The sequence below is a fragment of the Bison bison genome, unplaced genomic scaffold (assembly GCF_000754665.1).
Source record: "Bison bison bison isolate TAMUID 2011002044 unplaced genomic scaffold, Bison_UMD1.0 scf7180017864108, whole genome shotgun sequence".
In the NCBI taxonomy this organism is placed as follows: Eukaryota; Metazoa; Chordata; class Mammalia; order Artiodactyla; family Bovidae; genus Bison; species Bison bison.
Window position 1 is genome coordinate 1,597,023 of NW_011494680.1, and position 15,916 is coordinate 1,612,938.

Sequence of the window (15,916 nt, forward strand, 5' to 3'; positions counted from 1 at the left end):
CTGGCCAGTTCCTCCTGCTGCCACTCTTCCTCCCACAAGGGACTTTCCTTTTATGGTACCCTCCATCAACTACTTTATCTTCTGGGGCATCCTTCCGCACAAAGATTATCTGTTATGGAGAATTCAGTTTTCCGCAAGAGAAAGCACAATTCATTGTTGTTGGAGAGGGGTTTTTACTACTAGACACTAAGGGGACGCAGCCTGGAGAACCCCCAAAACCACAAGAAGAGGGACGTCTAATAGACTGAGGAAATGTAACAGGCCCTTATGTCATGATTTGTTTGCCTTACAAGTCAGTACTTGGGTGGCACAGAGGGAAAAGCCTGGCTTTGGCATCAGGCGACCTTGAACTTGAGCAATGATTCAGTCACTTAGCAGTATGGCATTGGCCAAGTCATGTCCTTGAGTTCCCTCAACTACAAAGTAAATGAATAACAATGTTCTCACAGCAATCTTCTGAAAATTAAATAATGAAAGAGTGCCTAGCTTAAAGAAGGGGCCCAAATAATAGTTCAGAGACATCTCTGCGTGTCATCCTGGCCATCTAGACAGAGGCGCCAGAATGGCGATTGGGATTTGGGTGGATCCCTGGCTTTGGAAGTGCAAAATCTTCCAGCCTTCAAACCTCACACTTCCTTCCTTTCTGCTATTCTGAACCGGCCCTCAAACAACTGTACTTCCCTTTAACCCCCTTCCCTGCTTTAAAGCGATAGCAGGGGAATTTTTTTTTTTTTAATTCAACTTTTTTTTCCAACATTATTTCAGCCCCACCGAAGTCCCATGTGAATATCCAGTACCCCAAGGACACTTGCAATGTCACGCTGGCCTCACGCTTTCACTTTCTGATGAACGTGGCCTTGACACATCTCCAACTGAGTAAGTGGTCACAGGACACTTCGAACCTGGAGGCCCTTTCCATAAAGGTGGCTTACAAATGCAAAATAGTCCACATCCCCAGAGATGTCTGTAAAAGCTATTATAGCCGTGCTGGAGAAATGAGCAATCCAAAAAAAGCTGCCAGCAATGAATAGGATCCCGCTGCATTCACTGTGTGCGAATTGGGTTCCTAGAGCAGCCTGTTCACAAGCCTGTAAACGTAGCACCGCTGCCTGTAAATGGTGTCAAGGAGAAGCGGTGATCTGCAGAGCGAGGGTGGCCAAGGGGACCCTCGGGCAATGGCTGTTTGGAAGCGTTCTCCACAGAGTCACTTACAAGGGGAAATAAAAACAACACACGCAAAGGGAAGGAGGAGTGAATAATGGATATAGGTCTGAGTGGGAAGTAAGCAAATGATCTTTCTTTACTTTTTTTTTCTAGCACCTGTTGAAACAAATGTACCTTTCCATCCTACCGGACGTCCACATATAACAAAAGACATGATTACACCGTAGGTAAATACAAACATAAGTCTGGTGGGGGAAGGGTGAACTAACGACTGTTTGTGTGTAGTAGAGTCTTTCTCTTAGATTGTTAATGATAACTTGGAATAAACTCAGTCAGGGACACTGAACAGTATTAACTCCCAGTGTATATGGGGTGTTGTGTTAGGCCCTGTACAGATGAAATATTAATAGAAGCCATTCATCCAATCTTTATTCATTCCATGAAGACCAGTTTAGGCACTCAGCTTTGAAGCAGATGCTGGGAATTCAGTGGGGCACAAATGGCTGTGGCCTCTACCCACATATGATTATCAAAATATTTATTTATTAATTTATGTATTTGGCTATGACAGATCTTAGTCAAGGCATGCAGGATCTTTGATCTTCCTCATGGCATGAGAACTCTTAGCTGTGGCATGTGGGATCTAGTTCCCTGACCAGGGATTGAACCCTGGGCCCTCTGCATTGGGAGCACAGAATCTTAGCCACCGGACTACCACCAGCGAAGTCCCATCTGTATAAAATTGACGTTGCAGAGGGTAGAGTTGTAGCCATGAGCAGTACAGGTTCAAATCGCCTGTGAAAAGTCCTGATTCCCTCTCACCAGCTGCATGATCTTGAATAAGGTCTAACATTGCCATACCTCAGTTTCCCCATTTACAGAAAGGAGGTGCTACTGGCATCTAGCTCAGGGGGTCAGGGTAAGGATCAAATGAGATAATAGACATGATGTACTCAGAACACTGCCTGCCAGTCAGCATGCTTTAGCTGTTTTTGTTGTTTTTACTACTGCAGGCAGAGGGGCTGAGCAGGCTAGCCTTGGGCAAGTAATGACAAATGCCTGAGAACTAGGAAGGAGACGGGTAGGGCTGCATGTATTGGAAACACCGAGAGAAACTGATCTAGGAGGTGGATGTGCAGTTGGTGGCAGAGTCTAGACTAGGACCCAGGCTCCCAGGTTCTGATTGAGCTTCTTTTTTCCTGATGGACACTTACTCAGAGCACAACTACAGTGGGACTGTGATCCTCAAACTAAAATACAAAAGTCAGTGCGCTACTGTAACAGTCTCCCCTGTAGCATGGCCGGCTTCTCAGCTGGTGCTAGCGCTAAAGAACCCGCCTGACAATGCAGGAGATATGAGGCACAGGTTCGATCCCTGGGGTGGCAAGATCCCCTGAAGTAGGACATGGCGTCCTACTCCAGTATCCTTTCCTGGAGAATCCCATGGACAGAGGAGCCTGGGGTCACAAAGAGTCGGACATGACTGAGCTTCTACACGCATAGCATGGCCAAGCGGCACAAAAGTTTACAGGGGAAAACGGCAACCAGAATTAAAAACCAGTGAGTCAGAAGGCAAACTGTCGAGTCCAATGGACCAGGACTCACTCCCTAGCTCCACCACTTGCTCGTTTCATGAACATAAGGAGACTACTTAGCTTCTCCTAAACTTTATTCCGTCAAGGTTTGTGCATGGGTTGGAAAAGAATTTCCAGACATGAAGCAGAATGAGAGGAGAATAAATTTTGTTACAGTGGGAGACACTGTCTAGTAGCCAATTTTTATAGCCTAATGACAGAGAAAATTCCCATTGGAATGGTGGCATTACGTGATGAGTTAAGATGCTATAGGGTGGGTAATTGGGTGGGTATTTTATGTAATATCAAATACATTCCCTTGTGGCTCAGCTGGTAAAGAATCCACCTGCAATGTAGGAGACCTGGGTGTGATCCCTGTGTTGCGATGATCCCCTGGAGAAGGGAAAGGCTACCCATTCCAGTATCCTGGCCTAGAGAATTCCATGGACTGTATAGTCCATGGGGTTGCAAAGAGTCACACAACAGTGACTCGCTTTCACTTTATGTAATATAGTCAGGGAACTGGCCAGTTTAGATCTGGAGGCTCATGGCAACAGTTGCTATAGGGCTTGGTCAGTTCCAGAGATTCTTGACCTGTAACCTTGGTACAGGGCTCCACACCTGTGACCTTGGTACAGGGCTCCACAGGTTCTTTTCCCTGTAAAGTGAGGTTAGTGATAGAACCCACATTGTGGGGTTATTGTGAGGGCTGGATGTTCAAAAATAGCTTTTGTTGTTGCTGCTGTTGTTAAATTTCACGTCCAATTTACTGTGGACATTTCTTAATCATTCAGTTTTTATTATGTCTGCAAATTGGGATCATACATACACACTGTTCTGCAACTTGCTTTTAGACTTAGTATTTTTTCAAGCTAGTACTTACAGACAGACTTCATCTTTTTAACATAACATTTCAGAGACGCCTCATAATAGGCATTGTGCATTCTAAATGCATTTTTGCTTTGCATGTCACAACAGCAGCTACAGCTATTCGAAGGGTGTGATATGTGTACAAATGAGCCACATTGTATCTCTGGAAATTAAGGAAGACCAACCAAATGAGAAAAGCAAAGGTTGTTTACAATAAGGGAGAGACAACATGGTCACTTGAGTTTTGCAGAAACTGAAAGGCAGGCACAGGTGTGGAAGAGCTTTCTGGTGGAAGAACTGGAGGGCTTCAGGTATGCCCTGATTGGACACTGTTGGCTTGCAGCAGCTCCAGGCTAACTGGAATCAGCCTATCCTATTGGTTAGGGGTACATATGTAGCTTTCTCTGGTTGGTCCTGAGTTGGAAGCAGGAACAAAAAATTACAGAAGCTGTCATTTATTAATCAAGTCCTGGGCATTTGGGGCTGCTTTTTACAGAATTAGTGTTTAGCTTCCTGGATTGTCACTGGAAAGAGCAAACTGGCTGCCTGCAAAAGTTTGACTTATAACAGGCTGACTACCTGAGTCATTTATTAGATAAAGGGTTGGATTCCTGGGCAGGTTGCAGGTCAAAGTGCTATTTTTTTTTTTTTTTTTAATGTGCTCTGACCATTGTTTGTATATTCAGTCTCTCAATACTTGAGGCACAGTGGTTCATATGGATGTATGGACCCCTTGCAATAAATTCACGGGCCACAAAAAGAATCTTTAGTTCTAAAATGTCAAAAAATATTTTTGGCATGTGTCCTGGGACTTAGTTGCCTTTTTGTGGGTAGCAATTTTGTCTGTAGGTTTGTGCCCCCACAAAGACAAGATGTTCCCCAGGCTTGGAGCGGAGTACTCAGTCGGCATGCCCTTCTCTCCCGGGTGAGAGTTCAATGAGGTGGTTTTAGCTGCGGCACTCCAGGGAGATGGTTTGTTGTGCCATGGAAGGAGGTTCTGAATTAGAAGCCCTGGGTTCTGGTGTCACTCCTGCCTCTTCTTAGCCCCGGGCCTTTGGCAAGTCAGCAGCTCCAAGCCCGCATCCACTTCTGGAGTCCAGCTTAGTTCTTCCACAGCCATCGTCCTGGCAACACCATTTGGGAAAATGTTTTGTAAACTGTGCAGAATTATGCAAATGTAAGTGGATATTACAAAGATGAAAGAAATGTTATTGCCTGAAATCATCTTTCCAGCATTTTAAGGAATCCATTAATGAGATTCTTTCAAGAATTTTTTTTTTTCCCCCTGCTGGCATTGTTCTCAGTAAGGCTACAGCGTGGAGTCTTACTTGATCAGCTATTAGGTCTTTTAAGCGATACACAATTTTCAAGTGAGTTATTCAGTTAATCATTTCTGTCGTATCTACCCTGTCCCATTGGATTGTCTGCTTCTGGAAAGCACAGCAACTGGAGAAGGGGGTCCTAACTCCCTGCTCATCCTCCAAACAGATCAAATGGCCTCGGGGGAAAGCCCTATTAATGGCCAAATGAATTAGTTGCAAGTTGGAAAAAAAAAGAGAGAGCCAAATGGTTACCAACACAATTTACCTTCCTTTACACAATGAGGGGGTCCAGTAATGCAGCTAGCTAAATGGGATTGCTACAGATCGAATGGAAATGCAGGGTGGGGATGGGGGGAGATTGCTATTTAAGGGCCCCTGGGGGGAATTACTTGATAAAGGATCTTTCCATTTTCATGAATGAGTCCCCTGATAGAAGTGCTTTCTGTAACTTTGAATTTTTATAATCTAGCTTTCAAATTATTATTATATATTGTATATTGAAGGATAAACAGAAATTATAGTATAGAATATATAGATATATAAATAAAAGATGGTATATTCTATGTGACATATTGAATATAATTTTATAATAATAACATCTATTGAGATAGTGGCCAAAGAGTACATGAATTGTGTGTCTATTTAAGTTTCTCCTCTGGGAGACAATGTTTAAGGAAAGGTAGTGCCTTGATTATAAATCCCTAAGAGATTCATTTCAATAAGGGGAAAAGATTCCAACTCAGGGTAAAGGAAATATTTCAAATAGCTATGACCAACAAGGGAAGAGATTGCCATTTTACAGTATTAACCTCCCTATCAGGAAACAAATTTAGATTATGGAGAATAACTTAGTGGAAATGTGTTTTCATTTGATGATTGGGTTGGAATTTGTTCTAGAAAACACAGATATAGGAGATGTGACATGGGTAGGCCTCTCCCACTTCAATCTGTTTAGGTTAAAATAGCTTTAGGGTAAAACGCATCACAGCAATGGAGGGGGAAGTACCCCAGTTGTAGGGAAGATGAGGAGGTGGGAGGCCTTTGTCCTGTTTTGTCCAGTGATGGGTGGACTCCAGCGGTTTGCGTTTATATGTTCAAGGTTGGGGGCAGGGGAAGCCTTAAGACTAAGAAGTCACTCTCTTCTTTCACCAAGTCACTGCCTGGAGCAAACAGCACCCATCCTTTCCCTAATTCTTTTTCCAGCTGTTTCCCAAACAAAAAGACACATATCCACAGAGACAGACATTTATACCTATATCTAAAGCAGACGCAGAATCCAGAGAGAGCCTAAGTTCCGTCTGCCATTCACATGGCAGACACCTTTAACCTCACCTGGAAGGGACCAGCAGTAGTAGTGGTGTTAGCCACTCGGTCATGTCCGACTCTTTGTGACCCCATGGACTGTAGCTCACCAGGCTCCTCTGTCCATGGAATTCTCCAGACAAGAATACTGGAGTGGGTAGCCATTTCCTACTCCAGGGGATCTTCCCGACCCAGCGGTCAAACCTGGGTCTTCTGCATTGCAGGCAGATTCTTTACCGTCTGAGCCACCAAGTCTCTCCTTTTCAAATGGGGACATTGAGACCCAGAGAGGATCTGTAACTCCCCCAGGATTACAAAGTCCTCTGCCTCTGTCTCCTGATGGGCATCACTGGGGAGATTACTACAGAGCATCATTCCTGCCTTGGGGACAGGGAGCCGGGGGTGTTGGGCTCATTAGTTGGGTAATGCTTGCCAGCACCTTTGAAGCTGCTGGATAGGATCAGTGGTAAATATCATTACCTCTGCAAATGAAAAGTTTCCCTGTACACAACCTGTTTTCACTTGTTGCCTACGGCCACTGGCCACTTGTGGCTGCAAAGATTGCTACCGAGTTCCAGCTCACAAGCATCCATTTGCTCACAAGTTTCAGAAAATAGGAGGGTTGGGTCTGGTTCTTATTATTAAAAGCAAACAAACCCATTATTAAAAGTAAACAGGCAGAACTGCTTTGCAACAATTGATTAAATGTCTCCTGGCTCAGAGGCTGAAATTCACCTCTGTTACCCCAAACAAAGCCTCCCTTATTGGACTCTAAAGGGGGGAATGCCAGCAGTGTCTTGTTAAGGACAGTGTCCCCTCTTCCAAGTGTCTGTTACAGGTTAGGCTCAAGAACCACATTATCTCCAATCTGTAAGACTTAGTAGTTAGCATTATATTTTGTGTTATGCCAATGATGGTATGGACCGGTTAAGTAATTTGTTCATGGACACAGCTGAGATACAAAGCCATGAGGATTTGAACTTGAATCTCCATGATTCCAAAACCCATACCCATTCCATCCTAGCATGTCTCCACATTAAAGACAGGTCTCCTGTGCTCCTGTTTTTGTTGTTAATTTCAAAGAAAAGCTCCAGGCATAGGAGAAGGAAACTGGCATCTGCCCTGGCAAAACCTCCTGAAATTGCAGGTATGCCTGTGGGGTTGCCAAGAAGAGGGAGCCCTGGACCACCGATGTCACTTAAATGTGTGAAGTGGGTGGAACAGAGACTGTTGATGCTAAGTTCCTAGGGCTCAGCCTCTTATTTCCAGGTCTGTCTAATTCTTGTGCCACTTTATATACTCTGCTGCCCAAATACATCAGAATGAGCTTTGTAGATCCAGGATCTTGGCCTTGCCAGTGAATCCAGAATTGACTGACTTAGTGATAGACTCCCACTCGCCAAACTTATAAGAGACAGAAGTATAGATAGAATTGGCTATAGTAGAATTCTATTTACCTGGGACTCAGTGCTAGAAGCACTTTAGCAATGGGATTCTTCTAAAATAATTGTTTAAATCTCTAAAATTATGCTTCTAGAACCCTCATGAAACAATTTACTATGAGTGAAATGCAGGGTAAATGGGTTAGCACTCCATCAGTGACTAGTTGGGGATGACATAGCAGGAAGCTATCTCAATGTGGACGGATGATGTCACCATTATAAATAGACAATGACTCCATCAGAGCTAATTCATGTTGTGAAAAAACCTTACAAATTATATGGAGTATAAATCTACTTACTGGGAAACAGACAATTCTTCAAAAGACTACAGATAGATTTTGCATATGACTCAGCAATTCCATCACAGGGGGATGCCCAGGAGAACTGAAAATATATGTCCACAAAAAACCTGTTTACAGTTATTCACAGTATCTTTATTCATAATGGCCAATAGGTGGAAACAATTCCAATATCTATCAACTGATAAATGAATAAACAAAATGTGGTATATCCACATAATGAAATATTATTCTGCCATCAAAAGGAATGTAGTACTGACGTGTGCTGTGACGTGGATGAACCTTGAAAACATATGCTACGTAACAAGCCAGACATAAAAAGCCACATGTTTTATGGTTCCATTTATATGAAATGTGTAGAATAGGCAAATCTATAGAGACAAAAAAGTAGATGAGTGGTCCCCTAGGCTGGGCTCAGGGAGGTTGGGGAGAAATGGGGAGTGATGCTAATGGGTAGAGAGTGACTTTGAGAAGGGATGAAAATGTCCTCAAATTGGTTGTAGCGAATGTTGCCCTACTCTGTAAATATACTAAAAATCAGGAAATTTTATACTTGAAGAGGGCACATTTAGTGGTATGTGAATACAAAAGCTATTTTATTTCATTTTTGGCTACACTGGGTCTTTGTTGCTATATGCAGGCTTTCTCTAGTTGCAGTGAGCAGGGGCTACTCTCCATTGAGATGTGCGGGCTTCTCATTGTGGTGGCTTCTCTTGTTGCAGAGCACAGGCTCTAAACATGTGGGTTTCAGAAGTGGGGGCTCACAGGCTCTGGAGTGTGGACTCTGTAGTTGTGGCATATGAGCTCAGTTGTTCTGTGGCATGTGGAATCTTCTTGGACCAGGGATTGAACCCTTACATCGTGTCCCTTACATGGGCAGGCAGACTCTTATCCATTGTGCCACAAGGGAAGTCCAATAATAAAGTTGCTCTTAAAGTTGGTAAGTAGCAGATGCTCAACCTGCATTCCTTCACTAGCTTCTCCATCTTTGGCTACTCTGCCTGGTTCCCCAGGAAGCTGATGCTATGGATTGTACCAACAAACTCCCTAATGCGAGCCATCAAATAATTTACTGTCTAAACTGGGACACCTCTGAGAAAGAAGAATCAGTATGTCAGTTCAGTTGCTCAGTCGTGTTTGACTCTTTGTGACCCTACAGACTGCAGCATGCCAGGCTGCCTGTCCATCACCAACTCCTGGAGCTTACTCAAACTCATGTCCATCGAGTCAGAGACGCCATCCAACCATCTAAGTCTCTGTCATCCCCTTCTCCCGCCTTCAATCTTTCCCAGCATCAGGGTCTTTTCAAATGAGTCAGTTCTTCGCATAGGTGGCCAAAGTATTGGAGTTTCAGCTTCAACATCAGTCCTTCCAATGAATATTCAGGACTGATTTCCTTTACGATAGACTGATTGGATCTTCTTGCAGTCCAAGGGACTCTCAAGAGTCTTCTTCAACACCACAGTTCAAAAGCATCAATTCTTCAGTGCTCAATTTTCTTTGTAGTCCAACTCTCACATCCATACATGACCACTGGAAAAACCATAGCTTTGACTAGAGAGACCTTTGTTGGCAAAGTAATGTCTCTGCTTTTTAAGATGCTATCTAGGTTGATCATAGCTTTTCTTCCAAGGAGCAAGCATCTTTTAATTTCATGGCTGCAGTCATCATCTGCAGTGATTTTGGAGCCCCAAAAAATAAAGTCTGTCACTGTTTTCATTGTTTCCCCATCTATTTCCCATGAAGTGATGGGACCAGATGCCATGATCTTAGTTTTCTGAATGTTGAGTTTTAAGCAAACTTTTTCACTCTCCTCTTTCACTTTCATCAAGAGGCTCTTTAGTTCTTCGCTTTCTGCCATAAAGGTGGTGTTATCTGCGTATCTGAGGTTATTGATATTTCTCCCAGCAATCTTGACTCCAGCTTGTGCTTCATCCAGCCCAGGGTTTCTCATGATGTACTCTGCATAGAAGTTAAATACAAGGGTGACTATATGCAGCCTTGACATATTCCTTTCCCGATTTGGAACCAGTCTATTGTTCCAAGTCCGGTTCTAACTGTTGCTTCTTGACCTGCGTACAGATTTCAGGAGGCAGGTCAGGTGGTCTGGTATTCCCATCTCTTGATGAATTTTCTGCAGTTTGTTGTGATCCACATAGTCAAAGGCTTTGATGTAGTCAATAAAGCAGAAATAGATGTTTTTCGAACTCTCTTGCTTTCTCAGTGATCCAACGGATATTGGCAATTTGATCTCTGGTTCCTCTGCCTTTTCTAAATCCAGCTTGAACGTCTGGAAGTTCACGTCTGGAAGTTCACATACTGTTGAAGCCTGGTTTGGAGAATTTTGAGCATTACTTTGCTAGTGCGTGAGATGAGCGCAATTGTACAGTAGTTTGAGCATTCTTTGGCATTGCCTTTCTTTGGGATTGGAATGAAAACTGACCTTTTCCAGTCCTGTGGCCACTGCTGAGTTTTCTCAAGTTGCTGGCATATTGAATGCAGCACTTTGACAGCATCATCTTTTAGGATTTGAAATACCTCAGCTGGAATTCCATCACCTCCACTAGCTTTGTTCATAGTGATGCTTCTTAGGGCCCACTCGACTTTGAATTCCAGGATGTCTGGCTCTAGGTGAGTGATCACACCATCATGGTTATCTGGGTCATGAAGATCTTTTTTGTATAGTTTTGTGTATTCTTGCCATCTCTTCTTAATATCTTCTGCTTCTGTTAGATCCATACCATTTCTGTCCTTTATTGAGTCCCTCTTTGCATGAAATGTTCCCTTGGTATCTCTAATATTCTTGAAAAGATCTCTAGTCTTTCCCATTCTATTATTTTCCTCTATTTCTTTGCATTGATCATTTAGGAAGGCTTTCTTATCTCTCCTTGCTATTCTTTGGAACTCTGCATTCAAACGTATATATCTTTCCTTTTTTCCTTTGCCTTTAGCTACTCTTCTTTTCTCAGCTATTTGTGAGGCCTTCTCAGACAACCATTTTGCCTTTTTGCATTTCTTTTTTTTGGTGATGGTCTTGATCCCTGCCCACTGTACAGTGTCACAAACCTCCATCCATAGTTCTTCAAGCACTCTGTCTATCAGATCTAATCCCCTGAATCTATTTGTCACTTCCACTGTATAATCATAAGGGATTTGATTTAGGTCATACCTGAATGGTCTAGTGGTTTTCCCCACTTTCTTCAATTTAAGTCTGAATTTGGCAATAAGGAGTTCATGATCTGAGCCACAGTCAGCTCCAGTCTTGTTTTTGCTGACTGTATAGAGCTTCTCCATCTTTGGCTGCAAAGAATATAATCAATCTGATTTTGGTGTTGACCATCTGGTGATGTCCACATGTAGAGTCTTCTCTTGTGTTGTTGGAAGAGGGTGTTTGCTATGACTAGAAGAATGGAGGTGAACAAATTCTCCTCGGCAAACCAGGGGTCCTGGTTCTGTTGGGGTTTGGTCCCTGCAGGGGAGGTTGGCTGCCTCACTCTGCTGAAGCCGACAGCTCCTACCAGGTGGCCCTCTCTGTGTACGGCCTCTCTGGGCTGCAGGCTCCAGCCCTCCTTGCCTTTCAGTACCAGGAGTGGCCATGGCATCCTGCCTCGGCCCCCGGAACCACACAGTCCCACTGGTTTCCTTCAGCCCTGCCCGTGTCTCTTTCTTAAACTTCCTCCATTTTCTGTTGCACTGGGCCATCTGTTTCCTGCCAGTACCCTGCTGATACAAAACTCCAGATAAACAGCCTGAAAGAGAATTTGACAAGGAAAAGTGTGGTCAGCACAGTGATACCGCTGTCTCTTCCAAAGGGCCGTTGCACCAACCCTCCTTCAGTTTCTGCAGATGGTGGTTAACCCTGATAGTAAGTTCTGATAATAAGTGATTTTATTATACTCTCCAGGAGCAAGGATGTTCAGTAAAAACAGTTTTATTTTTTATTATTATTGTAAGTTTTTTTTTAAAACCACTTTGAAGGAAATGAGTATACAGCATAAATTATAATTTTTCAGTATGAGAATATATATATTTTGAGTTTATCTTGTTCAGAATGTAATATGCTACCTAAATCTGAGGATTTATGTATTTCATCAACTCTGCAAAATTCTCACCCAACGTCTCTTGAAATATCTGTTTTCCCATCTCCTCTTTCTCTAACATTAAGCTTTATTCTCCTTATGTCCTTGTATCCTAACCTCTTTTTTTCTATTTTCTACTTTTTTATTTCTATGTGCTTTCTTCTGATCTTTCTGATCAAAAATTCTCTTTTCAGTTCTGTGTCTATGAGGAGGCTTCCTAACCTGTCCATACAAAGTTCAAATACACATGGTAGTTTCAATGATTTTAGTTTTTATTACTAAGCAGTCAACGTAATTCTTCCACAGTGCTTTTCCTCTTTTCACAGCGTGTTGTGCTTTTGTTTCCTCCTTTATTTTAACCGTGTTAGATATACTTATCACTCAGACTCTTGGATTATCTTTAACTCTTGTGGGTTAAATCTTGATATTAGTTATGTCCACTGGCTCTTTTTATTACAATTTTATTTCTTTGTGTCTGGTTTTAGTTGCGGCACGTGGGGTCTTTGCTGAGTCATGTGGGCTCTTTCCTTGTGGCACACACTCTCTAGCTGTGCTGTGTGGGCTCAGGAGTTTCAGCTCTTGGGCTTAGTTGCTCTGAGGCATTTGGAATCTTAGTTCCCGGACTCAGGGACTGAACCCATGTCCCCTGCATTGCGAGGTGGATTCTTCACCACTGGACCAGCAGGGAAGTCCCTGTCTGCTGACTCTTGATCTATTCCTTTATGTAATGTATACTTTTGAATTCTGAACTCATTCCAGGGCCTTTATCTGGGGGCCTATGAAGACTTGATTGAAAGTGGGTCCCCTCTGAGCCATTTCTCTGTTGCTTCTGCTGGGCTACTCAGGATTATTTTAGGCCAGTAACAAGTTTTCACATTAATTCTTATGTTGGGCATTTTGGATCTATTCAAGGTAAAAGAAATTCAAACTCCAAACGCAGTGGTGATGCAGGCCTCTGGTTGCACATTCTCAGTGTATGCTTTTTGGCCCCCTACCCAGAGCCTGAACCAAGGCTATCACACTCCACATCGGCTACCTGTCCTGCTAGGCACAGTGCTTCCTGGTCCACCTGTCCTTGAAGCTGTGCCATCGTGGGGGGTGCTTGCAGGAGGGAGGGGGCTTCCTGACTCTGCAGAGGGCTCTGTTATGCATCCTTCATACATGAGGATGTATTGGTCCAGGGACTCTTTTTCTGATCCCCTTTTGTGGGTGAACATCTGGGCCCCTGGATTACTGAAACCAAGAGCTCCTCCCAGGGCAATGGAGGCATCAGCTCCACATATTCTCTGATGGTTGTCAGCTTCCTTTTTGCTTCCAGACTCTGAGGACTTCCTTTCTTTCATGCCCGCTCTGCCATGTATTTGAAAGGATTCTGGTTACATTGTACCTTGAATGTCTTCATGGCTATAGCTGGAGGGCTTTCAGGTTATAGAATCTGCCTCTCTACGAAAACTGGAAGTCTCCTTTTCAGACTGTTTACATCACAAAATGTTGGGTTTTGTGTGATGTGTAATATTTTCCATTTCTAGGTCAACTCAGATGCCTCTGATTGATTAGAAATAACTAGATGGTTTTTCAATTGCTTTGCATGGTATGTTAAAGGTAGGGTGTCCTCAAATAATACGCTTTTCATCTTCTTGTATTGCTACTCTAACCAGAACTCATATATTACGTACAAAATGCTCCTTTGTCTCATCAGAGTTGTGTGGAACAGAAAAAGCTAAGCTTCAGAAGAAGAAGCGATCAGGCTTGGCACACTCTTGTTCTAAAAATGCAATGGGGATATCAACTCCCCTGGGAGTGCCGTTCTCAATATCGAGGCTCCTCAGAAGCCAGGTTGGTAGTCAGCAGGCATTTGGGAGAATGTAAATAAGGAGAAGGATGTGAGAGGCCCCTGTGTGCCAGTTATTAAAGCATTTTCTGTATTTTTTATGTTTGTTTTTTATGTACATATTATTTTTGTGAAAAGTATTACTAACCTATTGCAGTATGGTACTATGGAGCCGATTGTGTGACTTGGGTACCCAGGCTTACTTCGCTGGACTTATGTACAAGTTGGACTTAAGAACATACAGACTTATGGACACGACTGGGTAGGGGGAAGGAAGGAGAGGGTGGGATGTATGCAGAGAGAAACTCCAGACATTATTATATGTAAAATAGATAGCCAATGGGAATTTGCTGTATGACTCAGGGAAGTCAAACAGGGCTCGGTAAGAACTTAGAGGGGTGGGAGGGATGCTCAAGTGGGAGGGGATATAGGTAAACGTACGGCTGATTCATGCTGATGTTTGATAGAAACCAACACAATACTGTAAAGCAATTATTCTTCAGTTAAACATAATTTTTAAAAAATATGTTAAAAACAAAAAGAAAAGAAAAAGAATGTGCTCTCAGAACAGAGCTTGTTCATATGTAGGGGAATTACTGTATTTGATTCCCATGACCAGAAGCTGCACATCGGTCTCCAGGCAAGTTTCTAAACACAGGGAAATTTTAAAATATTTTGATTTGGGCAAACTTCTCATCAAGGTCCAAGCTTTCAGCTCTACCAGAAGGACTGGAATATGTGGAAATTCAGGGCCCACCTTCCCATTTGGCCTTGCACTGGGGAGCAGCTGGACTTAGAAGAAGAACTTGCTCTTCAGAGCTGGACAGTGTCCCTGACCAGGTGAGCTTGCACCTGGCCTGCTTCACTCAGGGTGTGCTGCCTGACCCTGTGGGCATGGGCCTGTGACCCTACTGTTCCAGCATTATTTGGCCTGGCAGCCAATCAGTTCATGAAGTGATACCTTCTATCATGAGTTTCCTGCCCCTGTGACATGTTCTGCACACTGAGGTTATATTTGAGTGTCTCCCAGGCCACCATCCACAAACACATCCCAAACATCTCAAGGTGAGTCATTGCCACAGATATGATTTGTTGACTCTTGCTAGTTTCATTTTCAAAAGGGGCTCTGTCTCTGCATTTGAGACAGTTTGGTATACCGCGTGCGCGCTGAGTTCCTTCAGTCGTGTCCGACTCTTTGTGACCCTATGGACCGTGGCCTGCCAATCTCCTCTGTCTATGGGATTCTCCAGGCAATAATACTGGAGTGGGTTGCTATGCCCTCCTACAGGGGATGTTCCTGACCCAGGGATTGAATCCATATCTCCGACTCCTCTATTGTAGCTGGATTCTTTACCACTGAGCCACCAGGGAAGCCCTTAATGTACTGACAACTCCTCAGTTTTTCAAGGGATTTGGTGGCTCTGGGCTCATAAAGAGTTCTGCTTAGAGGTCATGAGAGTGAGCTTAAACCAATTTTATTTCATATAAGAGCTGTGCTAATGATTAATATATGTTAATAACTTGAAAATTCCCTGGCGCTCCAGTGCTTATGTGCTCATGCTTCCACTGTAGGGGGCCTGGGGTTCGATTCTTAGTCAGGGAACTAAGATTCTGCATGCTACCTGGCCAAAATATTTTTTAAAATATTAATAACTAGCCTTTATTGACCACTTACTATGTACCAAGTACTAGACTAAGTAATGCCATTCAGGCCTCATATAGCCTTAAGCTAAGCTAAGCTAAGTCTCTTCATTCGTGTCCAACTCTGTGCAACCCCATAGACGGCAGCCCACCAGGCTCCCCCGTCCCTGGGATTCTCCAGGCAAGAATACTGGAGTGGGTTGCCATTTCCTTCTCCAATGCATAAAAGAGAAAAGTGAAAGTGAAGTCGCTCAGTTGTGTCCAACTCTTAGCGACCCCATGGACTGCAGCCTACCAGGCTCCTCCATTCATGGATTTTCTAGGCAAGAGTACTGGAGTGGGGTGCCATTGCCTTCTCCTCATATAGCCTTAATGCCTTGCATTTCCATGAT